Genomic DNA, 24,342 nt, shown 5'->3' with positions numbered 1-24,342 from the left:
TGGGTATGATTCTGGTGTTTTATTTTTTCTATTTATTAGATTAAACGGGTTCTCCTTTATGGGTTAAGTCATTCTCCTTAATCTGAATCACAGGTGTTAAAGACAAGGCCCGCATGATTAACTGACCACACTTATCAAGTTACCTCGCCAGTGAATTAAATGTGGACTTTGAAAACACAGAAACGGAACCGGGGGGGGGGCTCAGCCCTTTAAGCTTTATATACTAACCCTAGTAAAAGTAATTGAGTATAAAATTATTGGCTAAGATACATGTGACTTGCAGGACTGTTTGTGCCATTCTACTGAAATACAGCGGAGGAAATCAGATGAGACACAAGGAAATGGACATTGGAAAAATCATTTGTTCGGAGGCTTTTGTTATTTGACCTCATCTGGCCCTCGACTTGAACACAGATTTACATTTTCGGCTCTTTCCCCCTCTGTAATTGAGTTTGACGTCCCTGATCGAAATTAAAAACCCAGTGGATTATGTTTCTCACAAAACCCTGATTTCCTTATTGAACTGGGAATGGTTTGAGTATAATACAGTTATTTCTATTAATTGTTTATACTCATTAATCGAGAAATCCATTGACCCCCCTCATTAACCCCTCGTGGAAGCGTCTGTGATGTGTTTTGTTTGTTCTCTCACTGAGGCACATTCTTTTTCCCTTTCATTTGTCGCTCCAGAGGCAGAAAAAATGACTGGGGACTTATCGTGAAACATTTCCCCCTCTGAAGTTGATTTCCATCACTCTCAGAAATGTTAATATAAAAAGCTGTTTGCTGCGCAAACAGTTTAATGCCTAGTTTGTTTGTGTCTTTCGCTCATTTTGTGAGGAGGGTAGGAGCCACTCAAGCCCGTGACAGCTCGCTGTGAATAGCTGTCACACACACACACACACACAGGCTCAGAAACCTCGACATGTGTCCAAACACGCACATGTCGCACAAACACGTGCTCGTCACAGATTCACAGGCAGGAAAACGGGGGTAGAAAAGCTCATGTTATAGGGCATGTAACTAATTCAAGCATAATGTATATCGGCAGGTGTGTAGACACACGCTTACTGTAATCAAGTGGTAATGATGAAATGAGAAGCCGCCACATGTAAACAGCAGCAAAAACACGCACCGTGGCTCATCTTCTGTCTAATACAATTAGAGTCCAGAAACAGGAGCCCCCACTGTGTGTGTGTGTGTGTGTGTGTGTGTGTGTGTATAATGTATATATGCACATATGCATTCACGGCCAAACGCTGATAGATTCATGTGGAGGCTTGTTATGCTGACAGTCTCGGCATTTAAGCCAGCAAGGTTACACTTGTTCTAAGCCGTTTCCTCAGCACGGACGAAATGGAGCGTGCACATCCACACACACACACACACACACACAAAAGCATACCCGTCAAGATGGAGCCATTGAGAGCGCCGCACGACAAGAGCTTTACGTCGCTGCTTAAATCATTATAAAAGAAACGGCCACAGTCGGGATAATATGGCATATTAATGTTTATGGATAGTTAAAGTCCTGCAGAGCCTCCAGCTACAGCACATTACCTTGTGGTTTTGCTTATTTTTGTGCATGTGTGTGCGTGTGTGCGTGTGTGTTATTTGGTTTCCTTTTTGGACAAACCTGCAGTAGGAGCAACTTATAGCACACATGTGTGCAGCTCTGCAGAGCAACGACAGAGTGCATGAATTAGATATGAGGTTGACACAGAGGTGTAAGTGAGCAGTGTGCTGTTTGCCTTCACACTGCACCACCCGCTTCACACTGGACTGAAGATGTAAAGGACATTCAGGTAAATCAACAAGTCTCCATATGGTAAAAGCTGATTAGTCTGCTTCCCTTAAAGCAGCGTAAGCCCCAACACTAGAAACATGGATGCTCGCTTGGGTACAAGACATAAAATAACATGTTTTTTTCATCTTCACAAAAGAATCACCTAATAAGATCTCTTCCTGCTTAAGTCTATAGTGTCTTCATAATATATCAACCACATTATCTCGCTTTAATTTGGACTTTCTAAACAGGAAACTTGGAATATCGTACACCGCTTATCTCTGCAACAAAGTCCATAGAGAAAATCAGCGTTTTTAGCTCACAGGGACACAGGAGCTGCTGGCCTACTGCGGCCTTTTGCGTTAAGTTTTTGTGTCACACAGAATGACTGATTTTAAACACTGAAGTCACAGTGTAATATATTTGAACTTAGAGACAGCAGTGGATCAACAGCTGCTGTGTACTGGGGTGTAAAATTGTTGTCTGTGGAATTTGGTGTGGGAGTTTACGAAGTCAAAGAAACTTCAGTTTCCAGAACGGTTAAGGCTGTTTGATGACAAGATGAAGCCACCAAAATACACTTAAGATATCATAAATTGAGTATTTATTTATTTTTATTAGCCTTGTGCCTTTTGCTAAGTGGCTTAAATCAGTTTGTACCTGCCCTGTTTATTTATGTATTTACTATGAGAAAAACACTGAAGGAAAAAGTCAAATATCTCATATAAATCTTACAAAAATGAATAAATGAATTGTTGACATCAGCTAAAAAAAAGTTGGTGAAGCTTAAAGACCAAAACAGGGACACTACAGTTGGAAATGCTGACTCCTTATTCCCAACTAACTGCCCTCCTCTACCTGTTTCCATGGAGAAATTGGCCAATCACAATGCTGTTAAGAGAAAAAGACTGCCGATATGATTTCCGAGATCCTAGTCGGAGGTTTCAACTGGAACGCCCCCTCAGGTCAGATTTCCAACATTAAAAAGTCGGAGCAACCTCACAAATCCTGACATAAATGTTTGCCGCTCATGTCAATAGTAAAAACAATAGAGGACTCATTAGCATTCAACAACCTTGACACAAGACTTTCTTCATGGCGGTAATGAAAAAGTAATCCTGCATGTCATGTTTTTGGATGTGTGACCTCGACGGCTGCAGCCACTAGAGGGAGATTATAACCGTGGTGACAGTTGCTCCCAGCGAGGACGCTGAGGTTACTCTCTGGATTTCTTTTTTTTCTTTTTAAGAACAGTGGCATAAAACCAACACATTCAATGCATGAAAATGTAATGAAGAAAGTTTCATTAAACACAACACATTCCCCTTAGTGCTTCACTGAGCTTGGCGGGGGGGGGGAAATACCCACAACACTTTGTGGATATTTTACAGCTTTAACTGTCGAGACTCGCTGCTTATCTAACTTTCCTTTCTATCTAAGGCAGTGTGAAAAAAAACAAAACTCTCATCTTGATGTTGTAAAAATAAAATGTGATGATACTAAATATGAACATTTTGCAGATTAAATATACCACTAAAAAAAAAAAATGTAATTCATTTACAGACATTGTTTCTTGTGCCTTGGTGGTGACATCATCCTGGCCTGATTATATCAGCATTTTGTTTGTGTTTTGGTTTTGGTGCTGGTCTATGCTGGTCCACCAGCATCATAATGCTTGTCCATGCTGGTCTATGTTGGTCTATGCTTGTCCACTAGCATCATAATGCTTGTCCATGCTGGTCTATGTTGGTCTATGCTGGTCCGCTAGCATCATCCCAGCACCAAACCAGCACCCAACCAGCATAGACCAGCATGGAAACTATGCTGGTCCATTGTTCTCGTCTAAAACTCTGTAGCCATAAAAAATACAAAAATTAAAATGCTTTAAATTAGCCAAAGATTGGGGTCTTGCGCAAAATGCTAACTTGTAACTGGAACACATGATTTGACAAAGCGTTTCTGCTCTTAGAGTCAAACACTTGGTATGCCCCGAAATCCACTCTGACCTTTTCACGGGGAGGTTTCGTGGTGGTAGACTGCATTATTCTTTCACCTTTGCTTCTGACAGAGGAGGAACCATAAAAAAATCATTTCCTCTTCCTGACCATAACCACGCTGTCTGCTCTGTGCAAAGAGCAGAGATAGATGGAGAGATAGATGGATGGAGAGATGGAGTAAATGTTTGTATGTTTTGGTTGAGTTAGAACAGGGAACTGCAGACATCAGGACTTGCATCTGGAAAAGACAAGACTCCGTCTCCTCTCCACTTGGCCACTCCACTTGAGCTGATTGATTTCCCATCAGTTCTGTATCCCTGATAACTGCATGCCTGGAGGGCTGCAATGGCTCCAATATTTCACTGCTATGTACCCTCTCAGCCACGCTCTGTTTAGAGCACAGCTTTATGTGTGGAGTTGGAGGGTGTGGATGACTTCTGCTATGTTGGTGTACATAGGAATATAGGTCTGCTGTGTGTGTGTGTGTGTGTCGGACAGTGGTAGCAGTCAGCTGACATTTTGTGTTAATGACATGCCAAATATCTCTGCGTGTTTACCTTGCACAGACTCCCTGTTACAGGCCTTGTTTTTCTTGTCGGCAATCAAATTAGCTTCGGTGGGGGGAAAAAAAAATACCCTCGGTCACAACGGAGGCGAGGGAAAAATCTATCAGCGGCGTGTAGATGATGCGGGGAGTTTTATGATACTGTATCACAAACCCATCTTCTCCAGTCATAGCAGCGTTTGGTCAAAATCCACATCGGCGCATTTTGTTTTCTTCCTGAAGCAGCAATCTCAGAAATTTTTTTTGGGGGGGGGTCTTTTTTATCTCATAAATGTCCAAACCAGTTATTGCAGCTCTGCTTTTATGAGATTCTGAGCAGATTACTAAATTGCCCTTTAACGGAGGAAGTGCCATATCATTTTACAGGTGGATCTAATCACCTGCAGCTTTTTTACTGTGTTAAAGTGTCGTACAGACAACAAGAACTTTTTTTAATCCTCCATTCAGGAGGAGTTTGCTTCTATTTCAGGATATTCAGGAGCTGCTGAGTTCTAGCTTTGACCCTTACGCTGTAGTTACCGTTCCAATTTGTCCTCGTGCCAAAAACCATTATGTCTTTTATCTTGAAGACTGCAGACGAAATGTTTAAAACAGCCGAATAATTTCAAGACTTTTATTAAAGAGGATGAAACATTGGAGAGATATTTTTTTCTTTTTTTTTTTTACTGTTGCCTTGTTGCAAGTGAAATGACCACACGTCCATTTAGCCAGACACAGATAAAAGCTTCATTAAGACATTTTTAAAAGAAGACCATGAATTTTCAGGCTCCTCGAGGGGGAAAACCAACAAACCGTTAATTTGAATGGGGCTGACACTGTGAACACTACACTCTTGCCTGTTTTTTTTTTGAAAACGTGAAGAAGTCAAGAAGGGGTATTTTCACAAAATAATGTGAGCGCAAGAGAGAGAGAGAGAGAGAAATAAAATCTCACTCAAAACAGAAAATAAATTGCAGTTGTAAGGCAGAAAAAATTAAGCTGTGTGACTAATCACGACTGTTTATCTTAGTTTTGGCTTTAAAGCTTCATGGAGCACGTGTGCGTACATGCATGTGGTGATTAGTGAGAGAGGGAAAAAAGAGGCCGTGCTTACATTAGCATAGATCATACAGCAATCCATAATACACGGCTCGTTAACAAGGTTGTCGTTTTTGATCCATAATTGAAATGAATATTTTCAAAAAGGTATAAAGGTTAAACATGGCGGCTGCCCCCGTCCCTCCCCCCTCCCTTCCTCCCGGGCCGCGTTATTGTACAGTATGGTAGCTATCGATTCACCACGCCATTTGGCTATTGATTGGACTGGACACCATTATGTCAGTGAGATTATAGCCCTCCAAAGCACAATGATCCTGGAGTGGAGAACCGATGAGCTGAGCCGAGTGCTGACTGCATCGGATGCAGCATCAGCTTTTGTTTCAGCTAATGACAAAAGAGTTGAAGCACGGCGCGCTGTAGCAGAGAAGAGAAGCGCGGCGGCGGCGGCGGCTTAGCGTAACATGGCACAACCTTCCCCTAGCACAGCGAAGATGGAGCACTCTCATTTCTACTGTTGCTATCCGTGCCAAAGGGAGCATATTATGGAAACACGGGCGAGTGAATGATCGCATTGAGTATTCCAGACCCACTTCTTTTATTGGTGCAACTCATTGTTGCCTGATATTCTCTGTGACAGCCACGGCCTCCCAGATTGTCTTCAGTTGATCATTCAAATTGACCACTATTCACTATGCAGCGGGGTGAGGTGAGTGGGGGGAGGGGAGGGGGTTTACGCAGGCCCAGGATGATTGGGAAAGGTGGGGGTTGTGTGGAGTGATGAGGGTGAGTGGGTGTTCACTGCCTCAGCCTGCTCCCTGGCTCTCAGACCGGCCTGTCATTTATTTATAGCAATATTGAATTTAATTGCTTTTCTAGCAGGGGGCTGAATTTTTAAGAGTCCCATAAATGGAATTCTAGGCTTACAGGGACATGATCCTGTCTGCAGTGAGCATGTAATAGTGCAGCAAAGGTGGCTCATTCTGCAATCAGTGCAGTGCAGACATCAAAGGTCATTAACCTGCGGTGTCCGGGATGCCAGGCAGGGCTTTTTAAACCGCTGACCCCCGAGGTTGTGTTGTGTACTGTTCCATTTTCAGCGAAACGCAGGAACTGACGTACAGGTCCTTGCCTAGGTGGCAAATATAGACTGTATGTAAACATGGAAAAATAGCCTACTCGTTACTAGATTTATCACATCAATAAACATTTTGTGAGGAGGTCATGGTGTCGACCGCTACTCTCAACTCTTCTTTAATAGTGCATGATGCCAATTTCGTGAATGATGTTCCCATTCGGGGTCACATGGACGGTGTAGTGGTAAGCACTCTTGCCTTTTGCAGCAAGAAGACCCAGGTTTGCATGTTCTCCCCGTGTGTGCGTGGGTTTTCTCCGGGTTCTCCGGGGATCAGGTAAAGTGGACACTCACCGCAGGTGTGAGAGTGGATGGTTGGTTTGTCTCTATGTGTCCCTGTGATGGACTGGCGATCTGTCCCGCGACCCTCGTGTATAAGATAAAGCAGTAGAAGATGGATGGATGTTCCCATTCAGAGGAAATAGACAATAAAAGCACAGCACACATCAGTGGACACCCCAGTGATTGACTGCTAGTATTGACCAAATAGCAGCCTCGTTTAAACTAATGCCTGTGAATTTCCGGTTTCAAAAACTGACTTGAAGCTCATGGTCAATGGTGGCAAATGACTGTTGGACTGGTCCGCTCCGAGTCCGGAGTCTTGGCTGCCCTTCAACCCTGTCTGTTTAATTTGTAGACGAGACAAAGGCAATTTAAAGAGGTTATAGACAATTGTGTGGCCCGCCCTCTGTAGAGCAGCTATTCAAATTCAAATTCACGGTCTGTTTATTGGATAATAAATTGAGCATGAAAGATTAATTTGCATTTAGTTCATCATCCCCATGATAGAGAGAAGCAGTTTCTATACAGAAGTGCCCACAGTTTAATAACCCAGAGGCAAAACTGGCACATCAATATGTGTTGTCTTTCTTTTCAAGGACACCGGAGCGAGCCCCCTATGGCAGCGACTCTGCCGTGTGTGTGTGTGATTCACCCGTCTCGCTTCCTCCTACTAAATTCTCGTCACTCACAGTCTGAGTCGACGCGTCGCACACTTAGCGCCGGTCCCAGTTATCACACATTCAGAGTAATCAGATTCCTAATGAAGATCATTAAAATCAAGGCTGGGAAAGGCGTTCACACGTTCACCACTGTGTCTGCACACAAACAGGGTGTATGTCTAAGTCTAAGTGTGAGTGTTTGTTCAGGGCTATGGAAGCTTGTTAGAGTGCTGCAGGCAAAAAAAAAAGAGAAAAACATGGGGGTCACCTCTTATTTTTCTTTTACATTCTTTTACAAAAGAGCTGCAGTAGAAGTATGGAACGGGGGATGAAAACGGAGGCTGGGTGGTCACATCAATTTCAAACACTCCTGCAGTAACCGAAAGGTCACGTCTTTAATCCCAGCATCGGTAAAATGTGCAGCTGGGATTAGAAGGGTGGAGGAAACACATAAATAAATCAATAATATGCGGTATGGAGATAGCTAATGATGACTTTCTTAGATTTTGTTTTTTTGGATCCTTTTTTTTTTTTTACATAAATGCTTCACTAAACACACTATTTGTTATACAATGGGAACATTCTATCTATTGTTGTGAAAGGACTGGTTATGGCCTGATGATGCATCATCTTACATACAGTATGGTAGTTTAAAGATAAAAAACAACTGTATCGGAGTGACATCACTATAATAAGATTGTGGGAGCCATTTTGTTTTGTTTGTGAGTAGTAGTGGTGGTGGTCTACACTAGGGGGCGCTGTAGGTTATGTAGGTCACTGGCCGTATATGTTCAACAGGTGAATCTATATAGCCACAGGTGTATGAGACGGCATGATTACGCTCGGGTGGTGGGGAGATTGCACGTTTTTTTACCACTAGATTATATAGATAGTGGTAGATATAAGTTTGGACAAAGATACTCACAGTTGTCGTCTTGTTATTGATATTGAGTAACAAAAAAGTGGCATCAAGCCACCCCCTACTATAAAGCATTAAAACAAAAAAGACGTAAATGTGTGCTTACAATGTCATACAAGTCAAGATTTTAAGTGTCTTAACACTGAAAAGGTAATAATCTACTTTGCTTTCATTTTCTGTCACTCTATCAATCAATCAATCACCGCTGATAAAATCGTATTAATTATCCTGTCATGGCACGAGGGCTCGACATATCTCACTCGACACTTCTAAAGCAGTTTGAGTTTTATTGTCGTTAAACCCATTACATCAACTTTTGGTCTCACTTGATCAAAGACGTGGGCGTTGCCACATCCAGGGCAAGCCCATTAGGCCATGAGGCCAATGATGATAAATGGAGTTAATGTAAGGGGGAAGTGCCTGTATTGTGCCCATTATTCTTGACTGCTGGCTGCATATTCTGCCTGCCTCTGTTTCTCTCTGTGGATGTGAGGATAATTAGTGGTTTAGAGGCATCACTGGGAGGACATGTTGGAATTGTGGGAACATTTTAACCAGTCCTTCAACAGGCTTTGCAGGGGTTAAGATTTGGCTTTAGGTTTAGAGTTACAAGCAGGTTTAAGCCAGGCCTACTAACACACAACATGTTCCTAAAATTCTCCTGAGGTTAGTTACATCCAAACCAAAAACCTTGAGAGAATGTTCCCTCAGGGTTAGGTAGGAGCCTAATGTTCCCTTAACGTGTTAACCACAGGAGAACCTAGGGAGGAACCTTCAGGAAACGGTCCTGCAACCAAAAGGTAACGTTCTGGCAACAAAAAATAGTTAGTTATTTAAATGGATAAGGTTGGGGAAGAAGGGACTATATAGAGAATCCTCACAGTAGTCTTCATGAGACCAAAACCTGGTCCTAATGAGATAGAACATAATTTCTGAGGAACTGGTTGCAAGTTTTAAATTGTGGTTAGGGTTGTGGTTGGGGTTATGTATTATGTAACTGGCTATGGTTAAGGTTTAGGGATAATGCTTTTCTATATACATATAGGCCAATAAGAGTCCTTAAAAGGATGGCTGCATGAGCCTGTGTGTGTGTGTGTGTGTGTGTGTGTGTGTGTGCGTGTGTGTGTGTGTGTGTGTGTGTGGTGTGTGTGTGTCTGTATGTATACATGTCTGACAAATTTTGGCTGAAAACCACAGCTTCAAAGGGCTTTTTAGAGGATTAAGGTTTAGTTTTAGTGTTTAGGGTTACAATTAGGTTTGGGTTAGAGTTAGTCATGTAGTTGACATGGTTAAGGTTAGGCTACTGGGCTAGGAACATTGTGCCTATGAATGTCCTCACAACTGTAGAGAGACGTGTGTGTGTGTGTGTGTGTGTGTGTATTCGTGTGTGTGTGTGTGTGTGTGTGTGAGAGAGAGAGAGAGAGAACATGGCTGGGCTGAATTTCTGCGCAGACCTGAGGCACGAGCCACTGCTGCTGCCATGGGCACGCGCGCTGACTCTTCAGAATAAGCAGCTCCCTTAAATAAAACTGACAAGAGTGAACTGACGCTCGCTCCACAGCGATGCACAGCAGCGGTCATGACGATAATCTCAAGTGTAATAATAATAAAAACCATTTTCGGGATTCCTTCCGCCTCATTATGCCTGACACACACCACAGTAGATCACTGTTTCTTCTACATACAAGAGTTGCAAACTAGACATCGAGAAAGTGGCGGAATTGATGAATAATTCCCCATCGTGTAATATTAAAACTTGGAAACTGGGCTGCGGGATTTTCAACACGAACCCAGACTCAATTTCGGTATGTGATGTCTGGCGTGTGCATCTACCCGAGCAGGAGCTCAACACACTGTGGAAGAGTACATTTCTTATTCTTTTTTAATCGTGGACGCTGCTGTTTTACCGCTAACACATGAAGACACAGGGAGCTGCTGTTGAACTCCGCTGCCTTACCCGATACAGTCGCTGTCCAGGCTGCGGAAGTCTCTGTCCAGGGTTCTGAAGTCGCTGTCCAGGGTGCTGAATGCCAGCGCAGGCTCCGGGGACTCTTTTTGTAAAATCCGCTGCGAGGAGGAGGCAAAGAAAGCGCCGGTTCGACTCCGTACGCTGCTGCTGCTGCTGCCGCTGCTGATGCCGCTGCTGCTGCTGCCGTCGTGAAGTTACGTTCCCATCCCTAGCCGCGTGTCCGACACAACACACACGAGCACAGCACGAGATATGGAGAGACTTTATCTGGGGAACAAAAAAATCCCCCCCAAAACAAATCCAATATTCAAATGTAACAGGGAACGTGAGTAGTGCAGACTGCTGGCTGAATGAAGCAGTTTTGGCAAGTGTAACTGCTTAGGCTTTTTCGCTAGTTGCTTCTTCCCGTGGGTAGGCTTAACCACCCCCCTCTCTGGCTCTGCCTCTCTCTGTCTCTCTCTCCCTCCCTTTTTATTCTCCTTGCTCCATCAATCACTATTCAATTCAAACACGGGTGGAGTGACAAGAGGGAAACCAGTCGCCTCCTATACATTGCACACATACATAGGCCGCATTGGACTCGACTGCCAGTAGTTTAACAGAAGTCATTCAGCATTAGCTTTATTGGCAGTGATGTGATAAAGAGACATTTAATTAGATTTGATTGAGAATCTGCCCCAAAAAATGATGTCCCTGCTGCATAAACGAGCTGTAACATGAAAAACAGTGTTACATTTATCTATCTCCTCTTCTCCTAACCCCCTTCCCCACACACACATACACACCCAAACCAACTGGGAAAATGAATTGAATTTATGGCCAATTTACTTATGTAGCGGGAACAGCCATCTGCTTCATGGCACATCCTGCCCCCCACCGTTTAGTGTATTTAGTGTCTTTTGTTTTTTTGTTTTTTCCAGCTTCCTGTGCAGAATATTGCCTGGTAAACAACAATTAGCAGAACTGATGGAGGGATTAGTCTCTAAAGGAAAGAGCTAACGCCAAAAAACACATTTTTGGAAGCAATATAAGAATTTAATAGTGATGTCGAAGGGGCTCAAATACCATTGTTAAAGAAGCTATAGAATATAAGTAGATATACGCAATATATCACCCAAGTAAAAGCAGAAAGCAACAAGTTATTAGATTACATACTATAATTTGAACACCATTGCAAGATAAGCTTATAGGGAACTTGGCTTGTAACCAGGTCAAAGGACTAGTATACCGCTACTGGGTACTGCTCCTAATTCTAAGAAGGTGCCTAGTAGAGGATGGGTTAAATGCAGGGAAAGTATAAGAAAAATAAATGACTATTTTAGTTATAACTTAAACGCTAATGTCAATATACGTCAAAAACTCATAACCAAAGGTCCTGACCAAATAATTTTGACATGACGACAAAGTCAGAGGATAAACTAAAGTAATATGAGCTATGCAGAGGGGTGTAATAATGTCTGTATGAAAATGTCGCGATAAATCACTCAGACATTGGGGGAATTCCACTTAAAACCCACAAAGGTCATGTGGAAAAGTCATTAGTAGTTGTTGAGATACTGTAGTGAAAACTTACAAGACGTGAAGTCCAATCATCGTCAAAGTCATTGCGATTCAAACTGGGACAAAAAATCCAAATTCTTCTACTTCAAGGTAAAAAAAATCTGGTGAAGTTAAGTTGCATTTTGCAGTAGAATATCTTTCACCTCACCCATCACTTCCATGTGTGTTGGCCTTCAGTTGGCATCAAAACTTAAGTTTTTCTAACATGGACTCTGATATGAATATAAAAAAATGTGTGGTAATGGAAAACATCAATTCCTAAAATAAGGTGATATAAAAAAACCCCCCATACATATATATAGATATATATATCTATATATAGATATATATATGTATATATATATATATATGTATATATATATATATATATATGTATATGTGTGTATATATATATATATATATATATATATATATATATATATATATATAGTTATTAGTTAAGTATAACTATTTTATCTCAAATCTTGCCGAAGTTTTTACACACTTTGACTTTTAAAAACCACAAAAGTCGGCCTCATGGTGGTGCTCCATAAAAAATTCAAGGGCTCTCTCTGTGGTTTTGAGAATCACCTTCAGGAGACCATGAATATGTATGTGAAACCATGTCCTGTAGCCTCGCTGTTGAGATGTGGTGGTGTTTGCGGAGAAACCACCAAACTCACCAAACTGGCACAAAATCTGTATGTTTGGACTATGGGATGAGAGAAATACTTTGTTCTCACTGCAGTGTAATATAACCAGGACAAAAAGGCCACTGAGGCCATTTTACGGTCCACATGTACGTAGGTGTTTTTTTATTTTATTTTTTAAATTACCTTTTTCCTTTGGATTTTTGTTGGTCTTTGTGGTTCTCGGTCTCTGGAAATGCACATTTTCTACAAAACTCCTGCCGGGGTTAAGATACCTATGATCTCCGTTCACAGTGTGAAACAGACTTTAATCCAGTGGGCAGGCAGAGTCAGGCACAGCAAAGCCGTCCAAACAAATCAAACAAAGGCAAAAAAGCCCGAAAATACAAACCAGGTCAAAGATCAGCAGGCAAACACGGGCAAAAACACACACCAGGGACCGTCTGGCAGGGACATGCGGTGAATACGGTTACGCGACATGCTTTTGGCGGCTCTAAAGCGTTGTGTTTTCCCGTGTGTTTTTGAGAACTTGTGAAGTGTGTGAAGACTGGAGGAGTGAAAACCTCAGTTTCTTTAAAAAGGTCTAAGATTTTTAAGTCAGAATATTATGCATGGTATGTCGGAGGATGAAATAAAGTGCAGAGTCACAGCCGAAGAAGCAGGCAACGTCTGTACGCAAGATAATGTTCTTATCCTCCAAAGCCCTGGACTCTTTCTGTTGATATGGAGATTTGACTTTGGGTTTTTGGTGAATTTGGTTTACTGTTATTTAAATTTTTGTGTGTATTTTCCGATATTCGGTTGCCCTAAATCCTAGTTCACTGCCTGTATCTGTCCTGTTTTCCCACACACTGTGATTGTCGGCCCCGCCCTCGATGGCTTTCACCTGCGTCCAATAATCTGTATTTAATCTGTGCCCCCAAGTCTCTTGCCCGGTCTGCCTGTTTTTGTTCTTTTCCACTGCTTTGTTCCATGCTCGCCGTGCTCCCGCTCCTCTTGTTCCTCGGGTATTTTTTGGATTCTTCCTGTTTGTTTTATCCTCACCTGCTTTCTCATCTGCTTTTTGAGTGTTTTGCCCCCTGTGTGTGTTTTTCTTCTTCTTGTGGTAATTTCATTAAAGACTCAGGCCTGCGTTTGGGTCCTATTTTTGTTGAATTGTGACAGATGTAGTGTGTGTCTCTGCAGGCTTATATCTGGAATGTTGTGAGTTTGTATTTTTTTTTAGTTTGGCTGAGAGGAGCCTGCTCTGTCTCATTAGCTTTCAAAACCACATCCATATGGGGTGACTCCACACAGCTACTTCAGATGGAGTAGGCACAGGAAAAAAAAAAACTCTCCTGCACTTTTTTTTATACTTATTCAGATCCCACACACATAGCCAGCATCGCATTAATAGTCATTTTCAATGATTAGGGTTTTCATAAGCCAATCAGTAGCGATTAAATTCAGGGATAGAAGGAGATATGAGGTGACTGTGAGAGTGAGCTTTGATGGGGTGAGATCAGAGGGGTTATTCCTCAGTCTGAGTCAAAGTGAATGTAGGATGAGAGGTGTTAAATATTGAGAAACCCACCCCCCCCTCCCTCTGGACCAGTAAAGCTCCAGCTTCCGCAATATGTTTTTTTCCTCTTGTGTTGTGGGGAATGATTGTCCTCCAGGAGAAGTTGCCTGTGTGATGCATGCTTTCATCATAAAGGGCCAAGGTGCAACAATTACTGTGTGACCGCAGCCAAATTTACAACGCCAGATAAAAACAGAACCATTTGAAGCGACTGATTACTTTTCTTTATACCGAGCGTTCAATGAAATAAAACAAAGCAGTGACTTTCAGTGCTAAATTCCTAAACTTTAAACATCCGTCTTCATATTTACTTTCCCGCGTGTGCAAAACATTTCCCGGTGAAACGTCCTATTTGGAGAACATAACTCCGGATCCTTCATTACTCTCAATTAGTCAGCCTGAGTTATTATGCTCATATCCACATTACACCCAATGGCGTTCCGTAACGTTAAAGTAAATCTTTAAGCAAAGGGTTTTATGATAATATCGCCCATAAAGCCTAACTGTTCATCGCCACAATTTAAAAATGTTTCTTGCAGCACGAGAAGACATGATCGCATCACTCCCTGCAGATTATATTACTCGAGATATGAGGAGTGGTGAGCAAATATCTCCAACATCCCTTTGAGCTCCTGGATCTCACGTCACGCAACGGTGGCGCTGTTCGAATCCATATGTTGGATATTTACCAGGCTCGAAGCAAACATGGAAGATGCAACGGATCCTGCTTGTGTAGTGATCGCTTCATATCAGGTACACAGTCCAACACTTACAAGCTTTAAAATCCTGTTTATTTTACATGATTTTATCGTGATTTGTATTTTCTGGAGAGGAATGGGGGGGAAGTTTAAAAGGAAAGTTGTTCATATGTGGAATAATGTATGCCATGGTTGGTTGTTTCCATCCATCCATCCGTATTCCCTCCACATGAGGGTCTCAGCTGACATAGGCGGGGACACACCATGGACAGGGACACATAGAGACAAACAACCATCCACTCTCTCAACACTCACGGTCAATTTAGAGTGTCCAATTGACCTAATCCCCATATTGCATGTTTTTGGACTGTGGGAGAAAACAAAGGCAAAGAGTGCTAACCACTAAACCAACAGTGGCCCCCTGGTTGTTTCCATAAGGAAGAGCAATGCATGGTCATTTCGACAAGGGTCAGATGCATTTAGTCTCAAGTTCTCTAATATATTGCTTGATGAGGCGGCACGGTGGCTTAGTGGTTAGTACTTGTAGTGGTTAGCACTGTGTGATGGGTTCAATTCCCTCTCTGAGACCTTTCTGTGTGGGTTTCCTTCCTTACACCATCAAAACATGAACGTTGGGTCAGCTTGGTCCATTGTGTCTCAGTCGGCCTCGTAATTTTGTTGTGCAATTTCGGTTGAATTATGACAATAAAGAGCCTTCCCTTTCCTCATTGATCCTCTGTAAATTCACAGCTTGAAACCTGCACTGGCGGTGTAAACAAACTGAGTCGCGTGACTTCTCGAGCTTTATGTGAGCCTCAGGCTGATTCCCGGGGATAGCAGTGGGGCTGAAAAACTGGCCGCATTACTGATGGAATGACAGACTGAGAGAGAGAGAGAGAGATGGAAAGTGTTGCAGTTTAAATAGACTGCCAAATGAAAGGGTTGGTTCATATGTAATATGATGAGTGAGGCATGTCACAGGTCGAGTCGACTGCCTGAAGTAGGTAACAGGCTTCTCCACATTTTTGTCGCCTAATCTTGGTGTAATTCAACAGGAAAGAGGATGAGGTGGCAATAATCTGGAGCTCTCTGTGATCCTAATACTCGACTCTTTTATTCAAATAGTGTTAAAGCAGATTATTGTGACAGATCTGTTGACAAACACCGTGCCTCCTCCTCGTCAGTGTGTTTGTTGGCAGTTATTAGATCTACATCACCAGAGAAGTGAGACGAAGCAGCAGATGTGTGCAAACACTTCCAAAGCTCCACTTCAAGATAAAGTCTTGATTCAAAATGTTTCTCTTAAAGCAGCTACAGCGCCATCAGCGTTTTTTTATCACCATGTGCAAAATTGCAGTGTGGCACCGTGAGAAGGGTTTGATCTGCAGCTTCCCCTGACTTTGTGACGACTCTCAGTTCAGTGCTCGTCTGTCCAGCCTGAAACTTTACTGTCTTTGTGTCACTCTCGCCGCTCTCATATAGTGTCATTTCCTGCCACAGCAGGCAGCTGTTTTCGCAGGAAAAAGCCCTAAAAGCCTGCTGTCCTCTGCCTGCTCAGCATCAAACTGCAGTTTAGCGACAAGCTTGTGAACAGAGCGGGAGCATTTAGCAACTAAAGAGCCGACTCTTCCCCCACAGGGTGCGGTAGAGACCAAAAACAGAGCAAAAAGAGAGGGGACGTTGACGGTCAGGTGACTAGAAACACTTCTTTGTCAGATGCATAATGTTTTCAGGACTTGTTTCCGTTGCCCGTTCAGTGTTCACAAATGAATAAAGTCTGAGATTTACATTCCGTCAGTGACATTTCTATGTGTGTTTCCTCAGGGAAGCAACACAAAAAGAACCCATTCTGTCTCCAAGTATCACTATAGCTGATTTTGTCGAAAGCAGCGCTGCATTGTTTAATTCTTCATGGACTAATCGATGGATGAACTTGCTGTTATCGGGCTTTTCCAAAGTCCTAAATGTTTTAAATTTTTAAACTCAAACTTCTTCCTTAAAGTTCTCGAACTTTAAGATCGATTGTCTACCATGATTCCACTTTTTTTCGCCTTTCTTCGCGTCTCGAAGATAGAAAATTGAACCCCGTCACGCAGAACCAAATTATAACACATATTGATATCAGTTATCCATTCATTTCACAGCCAAAGTGCTCCTTTATTGAGTCAAACTAGCACACAAAGGCATTTTAGCTCTAACTAAATGAGAGGGAACAGAAATAAATGGAATGTTTACTGTGCTCTTTTTTGAAGTAATGAGTCTCTCAGGCTGTAAATGTGCACTTTACGTTTGAGCTAAAGTCATTGTAGGCCCAAAAACCTCATCACAGTTTTCACTTTTTTACAGATAATGTTTGTTTTCAAATGACAAAAAAAACACCATATTGACTGCAAATGTTGTTGTTTTCTGTCACCAGAGTTGTCAAAGTGCTTGAAGACTCGTTAAGTTTATTGGCAAAATACAGAGAACATTACGCCAGCTTTGACTGTTAACGGACAAAGAACAGCCTTTTCTGTCTTTGCGCCCAACAACTGCACACAAGCAAAATGTGCATTTGTAACGCTCGCTTTGCACCGTGCAACAGCTGTGAGCGATCCTCCGGTGACTCGTAGGCGTTGGAGCCACGCTCTCCTCTGGCTTGGCCTAAATTTACTTGGGCTCAGAACTTGGGCCGTGCCCCCTAAGGGGTGCCAAAACAGAAACGGGTGTAAATGAAGGTTAGCATTTTCAGCCACTGCGGTGCCAGCAGCTCCAGACTCCACTTCCACAGTTGCAGCCTCAACCCATCTGCCACTGACCCCTTGTTTTGCCAAAAGACCAATTGAGGTCTGTGGCTGCCAGATTAGTCTGTTGTGACATAATGATTCTGTCCCACATATGGGTGATTTGACATGCTCGGCTTGCCTGTCTGCCGCTCGCAGGCTCGGCTTCTCAAATCCAAATCCAACACTCTGCCTCTCCCTCATTACTGTCAGACACATCAGAAGACGGAGCCTGTGTTTAGCACGCATTATTATTGCGTCTCCGTACTGTCCACATAAAAACAAATCCTCCTCAGCAGCAGTGTGTGTGTGTGTGTGTGTGTGTGTGTGTGTGTGTGTGTGTGTGTGTGTGTGTGTGTGTGTAAGTCTGTCACTTTTCATGCAGCGCTCAGTGGGAACCTGCTAATTGTTCTTATCTGCATTATTTCTACTTCTGCGATCCATTATTCATGTTTTCTGGGCACACATATTTTGCTTTCTCTCACTTTTTAGATTTGAGCTGATATTAAAGTTTCTTATTTTCCCCTTAGTTTCCACGTCAGTGATGCCGGCCTCAACCCAGCTGTCTGGACCAGGTAAGCCCAGTTTCTTTTTTTTTCTTTTTTTCCACATTTTCATGACACATGCACAACTTCAATGATGAGGTCATTTAGTTTACAACATCGGTGCAGACGAACAAAGTAGCAACAACAAAACAGAAGGAAATCAATACAAAAAAACCTCTAATCCTCTTTTAAGCCTTTTGAAGTCTGCGTTAGCTTTAATCTTAATAAAAATCAATGTACACCAAACACTATGAAGTGAATTTTCTGCAGACACCCCTGTGACTCAAGAAACATAATAAGGTACAGTAAGCTGAAACTTTAATGATCCCCATGGGGAGATTGAGCAGTGTAACAAATTGAAGAAGTACAATACAAGAGAGGGAGTCTATACACAGAGCTCCGTCTTGGTTTTTCACAGATACATATATATACGGTATATAATGCGCATAAGTACACTTTCATACATGATGATGTAGGCATTGTGTTTTGCTTTCCACGTGAAAATTGTTTCATATTTTTCATCCACTATCAAAGGAAAACGAGTAGAGAAGGTGAGATTAGAGGAAGAAGACAAACAGAAAGGGAATAAATCCATTCCAGGTGAAAGTGTCGGTGCTGTAGGTAAGGTGAAGAGGTGCAGCTTGCCAAAAAAAAACACCACCCACACCTGCCCTCCACGCCGCGGCCTTGCACATCTCCGTCTGCCTTCACTTCCATCTGGACTGCACTGTAAACCGAGCTTCTTACCATTTCAAAGCTCCTACCCGTAAAGTCTCTCCCCTTTTTCCTCGCCCCACCCCCGCGACAGGCATTTTTGACCCAGGTGGCGCTGGGAGGGACAAGGGCGTCCTCGCGTGCAGCACGTACGGCGGCGGCGGCAGCAGCGACCCGGGTGTGCACAGGTGGCGGTGATGCGGCCGCGATTAAAGAGCGTGCAGAGGATGATAAATAGCCAGAGAGAAAAGTGCACGCACAGTCAAAGTGAAACGCCGATGTGAGCAGGCACGGTGTGGCGCGCTTGTCTCAGAACGTGTGGGCTGCATGTCATTATCTGCTTGTTAATGCATTTGTGTTTGTATTTATTAGGCAGGACTTTGGCATTTGGACGCCAGCTTCAGGGCTTTGAAGCCTATTGTGTGCAGTCGTCTGGGTGTGAGTGTGTGCACAGTGAGAAGGTGACATACATTTAAAAAAAAACAAAAAACCTTTCTGGCACTCTGTGGGGGCTGTTACAAGATTAAACTAGACTTAGATCAGCATGTTGAGTTTTTTGGCAGAATTTCCTCTGTTGCAATCATTTGCATATTGATTGAGAATCTGATTAAGTTGAAAACAATAGCATTGTTTTCACAGCTAAGGGACAAATATGCCACTCCAGCGCCACATATGGCTCCATGAATATGAATAATTTGTCTCCAAACTTTGACGGCTTACCAACTTTAATCCTTATTTGTATTTATGGTTTGCGCTTTGTGCTTTTTCCCATTTGTGTCGAACCATACGTTTTCCTTTTGACAAGATGAGCGTTTTCTCCTCCCGCGCTAATACGGCAAATGAAATTGAATTGCGAGGGATGAACCGCATGGACATGAAGGACGAGAGCGAGCGAGAGGCAGGGTGGGACGTGAGATTAGAGCCAGTGGAGGTACACGGGGAAAGCGGAGGAAGGATTAGTAACAGGGTGAGAGAAAGAGAAACAGTATTGCTCTGCCAGGTGAGCCGAAAGCTTTCAGAGATTATAACACGCTGGTCACGGGTCAGTCGGGAGGACATGCTGTTAGAAACCTCCCACAGCTCGATCACTATAGTGACCGATTGTCCGTTTGTGCCTCATTACTCTACCTCGGATCAGCATGTTGGCTAACAAGTTGCTGAGGTGAGAGGGCAGGAGCTGATTGAAGGGATGCTGATGGATGACGACGCTTGATTGAAAAGGTGTAAAGGAGAGATGAGTCTGACTGGGAGGAGGGTAGATGAAAGGAGAGGGGGCCGGACTCTAATCTTTTTTGTGGCCACGCCATCACAAAAGACGGAGGTTTGGTGTATAAAGTGTAGTCATAAATGAGAGGTTGCAGGAGCTTTTCAAAACGAAAGGATGCCTGAATAAACCGGGTCAAAACAAAGGTGTCCACCATGCTGCTACTCTCGTCTGATGCTGTTATTAAAAAAGTAAAAACATTCAAATATCATTTTTGAAAATCCCAGGCTAGTTCTGGGTCTTTCTTATACATATTTGATATTTGAATACATTCATTCTTCAGAGTAAAATATCCAGAATATGTAGGAATAATATCTTCTTCACTGAGGTTCATTATCTGAGGTTTATTCATACACTTTTACAGAGTTGGATTAAATTTGACCAGTTTATTTGTTGTTTTTCCTCCCAAAGTCTTTTACTCATAAAACTTGACCGAAACACAGTAAGTAGGTGTAGAGCTTTTATTTTCTTTGATGAAAGTGACTTTGGCGTTGAATTTTTTTGTCAGTTTTATTATTTTTTTGTCCATCCTAACGTCCTCTGTTTAGGGGAATGAGACATGTGTCTCAGATCCACCATCCGATGATCGAATAACACATTTATCTCTAGAAATAAGTAAGCAACTGTATCACACTTGATATTTGCTCTCTGAATGCTGCAAACTACCGAATGTTCAACTAATTTGGCTGCACAGATCCCAGTTTTTGGTTAATATAATTTTTGTTTTTATAGAGAAGCTGAAAGCACCTTACAGAGACGCATACACGGACACAGTATTGTCAGGAGAGAAGTCTCTTTATTAGATTCTTTTACACCTCAAAATCCGCCGGTGATAGTGCTGCTTTCCTTCTGTGTGGCTTCGATTTCTACGGACAAGCGATGAGAACATCTCAAGGACACATATTTCCCATTATTTATAACAACAGTCGGGCTGCTGTAATAAAGGCTTGAAAGGGAATAATGGTGCATCAAGAATCCTATTTTATACAACAATGCTGCAGGAGGTTTTGTTTGATAGCCCTCACGATATTGACTGGAACTCCGCACAAAGCCCCAGAACCCCAATCAAACAGTCTCCATCGGTGTGATGGTGCATCCAGTTCAGGCTACGCTAAGCAGAAGGTCCGCAGAGGTCTGATATGATTGTCGCTGTCTGCACAGACCATAATCTATCTGTGCAGTGATGAAATGATGTGAAACAGGATTCAAACACTTTCCTTTCCTCACCACGGCTAATACTAATTAGCTTTTCTACCAGGCTCTCCAAACTCTCTCGGATTGATGCCGTTTTCTCCAGATTGACAGTCTGAAATTGCGTGTTTGCCTGAAGGTAAAGGCTGATTAATGAATTTGGTCTGGATGTAATTAATGTGATCTTTGCCGCGAACGCTGTGGGGGCACCCGAGTGCGGAGCCGAACCCCTTAAACCTTTTAAAGATGCACAACAACACGACGACACAAAGGCTCAACAGGGCGGTGCAAAGATGACATTTTGTGTTTGAGTGGGATTCAATCTTGAAGGGTGTTTAATTTGTAATTAGTCTCTTTCTTTTTTTTAACTTTGTTGTTAGAAATTCCAGTCAAGTTCCATATCAGTGTCTTTTCAGCACTTTTTATGAACTTTTCATCCTCAAACCAGCAACTAAAGAGCCACCAAAATTGCCCCACACAGTATTTAGAAGCAAAGTACTACTTGTTGTTATACAATGCAACTGACAAGGTTTTTTTGTGGCTTCTGTTTCACATGCTTGGCACTCTTCTCTCGTAGATATAGTATACATGAAGTTCAAACCAGGCCTGAGGGTTGATTTGTGTGGCTGAAAAATCCCAATTCTCACACGAGAGTCTTTTTACATATTCCGCAGGTGTCGCCTGACTGGGGCTTCTTTTCGGCTGCCTTCTTTATGATCTTTTAGGCTTGGTACATCTTCATCATGGAGACCCCCTTCGTCAGATGGGCCATTGTTGTCGCTGCTGTGGTTCCGCTGGGCATTTAAAAATGACACAATGCAGGATTTCAGCATTCAAATTATGGCTCCAAGACTATTTTGCTGGTACGTCAACTCAGAACAGGGTGAATGTCACTCCTGTCAGAGCCTGAGCGCGTCTGCATCGCCTGCATTCGTTGGGTCAGTGTCTGTGGCATTGTTGGCCCCTTGAATGCATCGACTCGAGCCCTGCTGATGGCTTTTTTTATGGCTGACTCTGATTAGTGCGATCAGCTGTTTAGCTCCATCCAATCAGAAGATGACATTGAAGGCTCGCCAAGAGGGCACGAACAAAAGAGGTCATAATTCAGTCTTCTTCCACCTGTTTGTTTAGTTTTGACATGAGTACACCAAGTCAGGAAGTTGTTGTGCTATCATGAAAAAATTGGAAAAGCTATCTGGTGATGAGTGACCCACTGGCACTGAAGCACAGTGTCAGAAACAACACGAGATGCAGCAGGTGGCTTCTAACAATCGATGGTTCTATCTTGTTATCGCCGGTCAGCTACAGTAAAATATAGAGGAGAAAGGTAAATATTTTACTTTGGGATCCACAGTGTGTTCAAATTATACCCAAAGGCTCTGGGGTCTAAGAGCAGAGGTGAGCAGATAATGAGAGAGAATTATTTGAGGTTAAATAATTCCTTCAAATCTATTGATTCTGCGTTGCTCCCTCCCCCTCACGTCCTGTCACAGCTGTTCTGCTGTCGACTTGGAATTCATTTTTATTATTTATCATTCCCGTCAGTGTCTTTAAAAAATGTATTTTTTCGAGAGCAGCACCTTTGTGTTATTTAATTATAAATACTCTACGCTGGAAATCCAGCTATCCAGTGGGGCCGCTTCCGAAGTCGCTGCGAATCAACAGAGACGAATTGCCTTTGCTGGAATAAAGAAATATTTAGTTGTATTCCTTTTACACAGGATTCTGACGTCGCCAAGACCTCTTACGTTTTGACAGTGTGTTTTCATTCTTGACACAAAGTCAATTTATGTCCAGAAGTCAAGAGTTAATGAACGATATTGAATATTCAATTCAGATCTGCTTCGCTGATCATAAATCAGACAGCTTTGACAGCCGAAAAAACAAACACACCACTGACTATCGTTTGAGTTCGAGTTGCCTCGCATTAAAATGCGTGAGACCTTGTTTGAGTTGCACCTCCCTAATAAATAATGAAACTCTAATGCTTTATAAATTGCTATGCATTGTGGTTATTTGCTTCCAATTGCATAAAAAACAACAATTTAATATTTTATAACACAGGTACAGGTATAATGCACAGGTACAGAGCTTGAGTAGCCAATGTGATGCCCTCTGGCAGCAAACTACGCTGTTCACCTCTTTTCATACCAAGTACCAAGAGGGAAATATTGAGCTACTAATATTAAGTAAGTAAGTAACACCATTATCACCAATGTTACCCATGGGAATAATACACAAGTCCTTATATGGACATCCTGTGTGTGTGTGTGTGTGTGCGTGTGTGTGTGTGTTTATAGGTCACATCGTTAGGCTTGTTTTTTTGTGTTTTTTTTTTTGTCGTCTTTATATCGCATTTTTCATAGTGATATAAAGTAGCAATAGATGTGCAGAAGTCACAAAATTAGACCCTTTTTTTGAACTTGAAGTGTTTCCAAATTTCACAAAACCAGTCCGATTTTAATCGTACTGTTTTGGTCAGGTGTGTTCATATAGTTGGTGAAAATGGCATTTATTTTCATCAGAATCATGAAAAAAAGCCTCTAAGGTATACAGCCTCTGTATACCTTACGTTTACACATAGTTCTAAGGGTTAAAATACATGTAAATAGGCCGAGCAATGTCAGCTACAGACTTTTCACAGGAGGCAGATTTATTCCCATGCGTGAGATACGGTGACTCCAATTATTATTATTTTGTCATCTGTTTAATATCTACGTCCTCTTCTCCGATCCCATAATCTGGTATATGCAGTAGAGTCAGAATTTCTGATTTTCTTCTAAGTACCACCAAAAGAAGCTTGCGTCACACTGGACAACACGTACGTCGGGAAATGCGTCAAGACTGTTTTCATCATAAAAGTGATGATGGCGGATAGATGGTGTGGCCCCAGAGGAACTCAAGCAATGGATTTTGTAGTTAGCCATGTTAGCACAGCAATTACTTACTTACTTACGCTCCCAGTGACAACAGCGCTTCCTTTAGCTGGTAAACTCCAGAGTTGAATGTTATAGTCACAGAGCCTGATTGCGTCCATTTGTTTCCCAAAAGCTCTTATAAAGTTTCACAGT

The 24,342-nt window shown here is 42.4% G+C and overlaps 1 protein-coding gene across 1 annotated transcript in view; it reads right to left on the bottom strand.

Annotated features, from left to right (window-relative positions):
- Window positions 1-10,624, bottom strand: part of tmem121ab (transmembrane protein 121Ab) — a 46,122-nt gene extending 35,498 nt beyond the window's left edge. The window contains exon 1 of the mRNA XM_044048597.1: window positions 10,336-10,624. The gene's annotated coding sequence lies outside the window, so the exon portion shown is untranslated. The remainder of the gene's footprint in view (window positions 1-10,335) is intronic.
- Between the last annotated feature and the right edge of the window lie 13,718 nt (window positions 10,625-24,342).

The sequence above is a fragment of the Solea senegalensis genome, linkage group LG17, assembly GCF_019176455.1.
Source record: "Solea senegalensis isolate Sse05_10M linkage group LG17, IFAPA_SoseM_1, whole genome shotgun sequence".
Taxonomy (NCBI): Eukaryota; Metazoa; Chordata; class Actinopteri; order Pleuronectiformes; family Soleidae; genus Solea; species Solea senegalensis.
The sequence above is the reverse complement of the archived record's forward strand: the minus strand, read 5'-3'. Positions and strand labels throughout refer to the sequence as shown.